Below are 7,165 nucleotides of genomic sequence, written 5' to 3'. Positions count from 1 at the left end.
AATAACGTGTTCAGAACAGCCCCATTAAGGTGAAATTTGCAAAAGGCTTCAAAGGGGAAAAAGTTAGCCACACTGTTGGGGCACAGCTAGGTAAAAGCCCTGGGGCGAGGGTGTTCCTGGAGCCCAGTAAAGAGGGACTAGTATAGTAGATTAAATCAGAGAGGTCCCAACTCATGTGGAGTCTTGCAGGGCATTTTAAAGATTATAGCTTTTACTAGAAGTAAAATGGGTAGCTGTTACAGGTTTTTAATGCAGAAGAGTAACATGATCTATTTAAGTTTTAAAAGGATTTCTCTGAGTTAAAGATAACCCTTTGGGGGACAGAAGTGGAAGAAGAGACCTCGTAGGAGGCTATTACAATAATTCAGGCAAAAGGTGGTGGTAGCTTGAAACAAGATGGCAATAGTGGGGGAAGTTAAGAGCTGGTCAACTTCTGGATGCTTTGAAGATAGAGCCAGTTGTCTTTCCTAGTGGTTTGGAAGTGGAATATGAGACAGAGAGAGGATGTTTTTTGAGTCAGCTATAAGTCCTATTCTTTTCTGGTCACTCAACTCTGGAAGCTTTTAATTTTGTTCATATTCCTTTCAGTGTAATATCATGATCCAAACAAAAACTAATCAGTTCAGCAAAGAGGGATCCTCTTCTATTGCTCATTCCCTGTGAATTCAGTCTAATTTGTTGAGTGTTGTATCTTCACTTGGTTGGCTTAAAATGAAATTGCAGACAAAAGACTGCATTTGCTCATCTGCTTTCATCAAAAATATTTTTTCCAATTTTACTGACTTTTTTTTTCAATTTGAGAGAGAGAGATCTAGAGAGCATGAGTCAGGGGAGGGACAGAGAGGGAGAGAGAATCTCAAGTGGGTTTTATGCTGGGCTCCATGCAGGCTTGATCTCACAACCCTGAGATCATGACCTAAGCGGAAATCAAGAGTCACTTAACTGACTGAGCCACTCAGGTGCCCCTGCTGTCACCTTTTGAATGGATTCCATTTATTTGACATATCTTAAAACGTGTATTTAAATCATCAAAACTAAACATGTTGTATAGCTTCCATAAATATTGTAAATCAGCAGTTCTTTTAGGATCTTTGCCCATTTAAAAAGTGCATTCCAGTTTGTTAAGAAACCTAGCTTTATGGTAATACAGTTTAAATATGAGTTGGGCAAGAAAATATGTGTAGAAAAAGGTGATACAATTATGAAATGGCCTATAACTCAATGTTTTCTTTATTGTCTTAATTATGAGCAAACATTAATGATTTTCCTTTAACTTAGGGACCCTAGTATGTTTATTCTTTCATCACTTCCTTTTAATTGATGTCCTCTAGGGGGGTGGTTTTATTTATTGTTTTCTTTTAGAAATGCTTTTTTCTCACTCTCTTTTTTTAATGACTTTAAATTCCTTTCTAAAGCAGGTGGAATTAAATAATAAAACAGAACTCTTCAAACAACAACAACTAAAAAAGTCACAAAACGCAAAAAAATTTACTAAAACTGCAGATATATAGAGGAGATTAAACACCCTTACAATATGCTTTTACTATGGCCAGTGAATTGTCAAAGATACTTAAAGCCACATTATTTACTAACGGTGACCAAAATAGCTCATAGGACGTTCTGCCTGGGTAAACAGTATTTTTAAAGATATAGAAACTGAAATCTTCTGTTATTTGTTACTACTTTTTGGCAGAATAAATCTATATCATCTTTCATTTCTGTTCCATTATTAAATATATAGGGAACAGTTTCACAGTGACGGTTATTTTTGGAAAAGTCTTATTCATGGGAAGATCAAGGAGACCATCCAGTTTTTCTAAAAATAATTATTAGCACCTAGTTAGTATTAAAGCAATGATTTCAAAAGTTATTGTACTTAGGAATCCTTTCATTATTTTCTTTCCCACAGGCTAGACATTTATTAAGATTACTAGTCAACAGAACTTCTTTCTAATCAACATGAAAAACCCAGTGTTGATACACTGAGATGGTATAAGCACAGTAAAACTCAGAAAAACCTGACATTTTTGTCAGCCTGCCTTTTTATTCTATGCAATGTTACATTTAGTTTTTGCAGTTGTTAATAGCAACACAGACACCTCCACTGGGCACACACACATATACATACACATATGCATACACACATATACATTCACTGCTTTGCAGACCCTTAAGGTACCCTGGCCAAATCTTCTTGACTCATCAGATTTCAATGCAGCTGAGGCAAAAAGTCCATGCACATTTCCAGCATTCCACTTCATGAGCAACTCACAGTGTCCTACTGCTTATCTGCCTTGGACTTTCTCCAGAGTCATCAAAGCCACTTAATTCTTCTGTAGTCATGGCCCAGAGGGTGGGCATTTATTTCCTCCCAGGGCAAGAAGCAACCAGCAAGGGATCAAACTGAGTGGCTACTTTCTTGGCCTCTCTATTTTTGTCTGGGATCATTTAGAGGCAAATTCTGTATGATTTCTCAATGGATCTCCAGAAGGGCTGAATCCCAGCATCAATTCTAGGGATAGTCAGCTCAATATCACATTTATTTGGCTTTTTCCACTTCTTGACTCACTTTTCCTACCTTTGGTTTCACTTCTGGAAATCACCTCCCAAACAGATTGCACCCAACTCATTTCAAGCTCTGATTTTAAGACAACCCAAATTATGATAGCTACCTTTGTATCTTCTAAGGATTTAAGGAATTCATTAAGGGAACATATATTTAGGTCACTAGTATTTTTAATACAAACCATATGTTGCATACTTATAAATATTTTATATCACTTAACTCACATAGCAAATCTGAGAGATTTTTTTTTCTTTTGTGGGTAGATTAAGGGAAATATCTAGTGCTTCAGTGTTAATTAGGAAAGCTGAATATTAAACCCAGATCTATGTGGTTCCAAACAGATGTTCTTCCTACCATATTGAGCCTTAAATTATATTTTTAGCAATGTATGTTTCTTTCTCCTCAAGAAATTTTAGTAACAATTCTTGTGGAGATGGATAACCAATAAAGTTTGTCTATAATACTCATCAAAGATTTTCAGTGCCTAACAGCACCTCTCAGGTTACATTTCAAAGGAAGAAGTTGAGGGAGCGCTTCTGGTGCTTTGGGATTTTGCCCAGCTGTTACTGCTTGTTCTCTGGCTTAATTCCAACTAACAAAACTTCAGTATATAATTTCCCTTAAAACTGACTTAAAACATCTATTGTTCTGCTCTTCACATCCTAGTGTTGCAGAACTGGAATCAGTTAAGCATTCTGAAATAGATTAAGTCATAAAATCTTGGCATGTTGTATATCAACAGCCATGATCTCCATCTTCATTAATGCAATAAGAATTTGCAAGTGGATTCAGTGCTTTTAAATCAGTGGTTTGATGAAATAGAACGAGCCTGGTCTATCAGTTTGGATTAGTTTAAATGTAAGTGATTGAAAAATCCCAAACAGGAATAGGCAAAGTAAGGTAGAGGTTTATTCTTCTCCAAGTGCTCCGAGAATGATAGGGTGGTTCCCTGTCGTTGCCATGACCACCACGGGTGCCCCACCATATTCGGTGTGATGCTTACATCGTGAATGTGAACATTATTTATTTAAACTGTAGCCATAATACCCATTTTTTAGCCAGTAGGAATACAGAAAGGCAGAAGTAAGAGATACCATTTCTTGTAAACTTCCCTACAGTGCAGCTGCACATGATACTTGTTGACGTCCCACACGCCAGACCTTAGTAACCCGACCAGCTGGAAAATGTACTCTTTACATTGGGGAGCCATGTGCAGAACTAAAGCCCAAGGTTACATTAATAAGAAAAAAGGGGGAAATGGATATCCCGAGGAAACTATCATCTGACATACATGGCTTTTGAAGTCAGACACTATGGGGTCAATATGCCATTTATGAGTTGAAAGATCTTGGTCAATTTTTAATCCTTTGGAGCCATAATTTACTTCACCCTTAAAAATGGGGGCTTTAGGGGCACCTGGGTGGCTCAGTCGGTTAAGTGGCACCCATCAGCTCAGGTCATGATCCCAGGGTCCTGGGATAGAGCCCCGAATCAGGCTCCCTGCTGGGTGGAGAGCCTGCTTCTCTGCTTCTCCCTCTCCCTCTGCCTGCTGCTCCCCTACTTATGCTCTCTCTGTCTCTGTCAAATAAATTATATCTATATATATATATATATATATATATACATACATATAATTTATATATATTTGTGTGTGTATATACTTTATATATTTTATATATTTATACTTATATACTTTATATATTTATGCTCACCCCACAAGATTCCATAAGGATTAAATAAGATAGTGCATGCAGAATGTCTTTCATTGTATATAACATGTAATTAGCATTAAAGAAAGAAAACAGAGAGGTGTTAGGCATATACTCTTCATATCAATCCTTCCTTCCATACATTCCTTGGGTTTTTTAGTTTAAATATTTTAGGTGGTGTGTAGATTAGGAGTTTAAATTTGTATTTTGCTATTAAAGTAGTTTTGGTGTCAGAGAGGGAAATTAAAAAGTAAAAGACTGTTGTTATTATTATAGATAGTAAAATCCCAATTTATTTATCATTTTCACCTAAAGCCCAATTCATTATTCATGTATCATTAAACCAAAAATAAATATAATGGACTTCAAAATTAGGAAATTATAAATACTATTTTCTTTATCTTGACTACACAAAAACTGTTAGTATCATAATAATCCTCAAATATTATAAACAAATCAATTTAGGTACAGGCAGATTTGCAATCTTGCCTGAAGTCACACAGTATGCATGGCTAGTTGAACAAGGAGTATAGCAAGTGATATTCACCTGAGGATGTCACTTAGTAGATGTAAAGCACTGTTTCCACTCTCAAGTTCATGGCTTGCCTGCTCTACCTTCATGTCATGAGCCTTTTCACCCAACCTCACTTTATTTACATTAATGGTCCATATGAGGGCACGGGGTTGAGGTATGAGAGTGTGTAAAGAGACAACCAATTTCATTTTAGGAATAGACTTCTTTCTAACAAAAAAAAAATAGAATGAATTTAAATTTTCACAACTGACAGGCTCACAGTGATAAAATGTTTCACCATATGTCTTAGTTAAGTTGACTTCTTCAGATCTAGGTTGAGGTTGGACTAAAAAGAAAGTCCTTTGCTTTATTTGGTATCTGACAGTGTGAGAGAAATGATACAATTACATATATCTTTTTGTCTTAAAGCATAAGAGTTTGCTTTAATAGACTTCAGATCATAAATATAAAATAAAATAATATTAAATATAAATATACACAGAGTAGAAAGTCCCATATACTATAATTTATTAAAAATATCATTTTACTTTTCTCCCAATCATCTTGATGCTTACAATCCCTTTTAATGAAAAGATGACAACCATTTTTCTTGTAATGAGGGATAAGAGTTGGCACAGCAGAAATTCAAAGAGAGAAAAATAGTAAATAGCTTTTAACATTCAAAATAAAACAATACACAGAGAGCACTAAAGGTATAGACTTTCCTAAATTTCATATACCTCTGTATATAAAGAAATCAAGGAAGACTAAAATTATAGTGATTCATTCATAGTAAAGACACCTTGGTCATGAGGTTGGCTATTTTAATATAGGAGACTGTGCTATAGAAGAAACCCAAATCCAAGTTCATTTCCTTCAGTTCCAAAAAGGGCACAGGAAGAAAGATGAAGAGGCCAGGAGTCCACATACTCATTAGCTACACTCTCTTAAATCTTCTTTAGTTCCCTATCTGACATCAAAACAGTTATATCAACTATTTTTTATATTGTGTTTGCATAATCTTTTTACATACTTCTATTTTCAAACTTTGTATGTGATTTTATGCATCTTGTTATGAGTAGCATATAGTGCTTTTTGTGTTTTGGGGGGGGTAAAACATTTTATTTATGTATTTATTTGAGAGAGAGACCACAAGGTGGGGGAGAGGGAGAGAGACAAGCAGACTCCCTGCTGAGCATGGAGCCCAATGCAGGACTCCAACCCAGAACCCTAAGAGCATGACCTGAGCCACCCAGGTACCCCACAACATACAATTTTTTTAACTCAGTTTTTAAATGAGCATATATTCATTTAATTTGCTGATAAAGATGTAACTAATGTACTTGAAATGTTCAACCATCTTAGTATTTGTCCCTCTCTTTCTTCTGTTATCTTTTCTTATTTTCTATTATTTATCAATTAAATTTTAAAATTAATTTTAAATTAATACTACTATTAATTCTATTAAAAATATGACTGAATAATGATGTTCAAATAGCTTATATTTGAGGGTGCCTGAGTGGCTCAGTGGGTTAAAGCCTCTGCCTTCGGCTCAGGTCATGATCTCGGGGTCCTGGGATCGAGGCCCGCATCGGGCTCTCTGCTCGGTGGGAGCCTGCTTCCCCCTCTCTCTCTCTCTGCCTCTCTGCCTACTTATGATTTCTGTCTGTCAAATAAATAAATAAATAAATAAATCTTTTTAAAAAAATAGCTTATATTTGAATGTGACCCATGAATCAAAGAGAATTTTTGACTTATAATAAATGTTTTTCTCATGCCTTTTATATTTTTATTTTAGCATATGAACAAATATTATACTCTCATATGAAGAATCCATAATTTTTTACACTAGTAGCAAAGAAACAGTATTTTATTTCCCAATAAGGAGTATAACTCTATAAGATGAAATGCCAGCTTCAAGCTAAATACTTGCAAGGAACACATTTATTTACAACCAGCTTTCCATGTTAATGCATAGATATCCTTCTTTCCAGATGACTAGAAAAAAAAATGTGATGACTAGAAAAAAAATGCATTAGACTTTCACTAAAAGGCCAATGGGAATAGAAGAATTTTTCCAATAGTTTAGGTGATCAAGCCATAGAAATAATGCAAGCCACACACAGCAGGGGTCTTCAGAGTTTGTGATTTTGAGTGCTTACCAGGTGCCAAACATTTAAGATGCATTATCAGAAGTAATCATTATTACAATCCAATAAGGTAGATAATATTTTGACTCATTTTAGGGACCAGAAAATTGGTAGGAAATGTTAATCAACTCAGTTGATTATGGTAAGGCACAGAACCAGGTTTTGACCCAGGATTTTCTGACTATAGGGTCAATGTTATTAATAATTTATTCTGTAATTGTTTTGA

The sequence above is a fragment of the Enhydra lutris genome, unplaced genomic scaffold (assembly GCF_002288905.1).
Source record: "Enhydra lutris kenyoni isolate GAN:26980312 unplaced genomic scaffold, ASM228890v2 scaffoldscaffold13, whole genome shotgun sequence".
In the NCBI taxonomy this organism is placed as follows: Eukaryota; Metazoa; Chordata; class Mammalia; order Carnivora; family Mustelidae; genus Enhydra; species Enhydra lutris.
The sequence above is the reverse complement of the archived record's forward strand: the minus strand, read 5'-3'. Positions refer to the sequence as shown.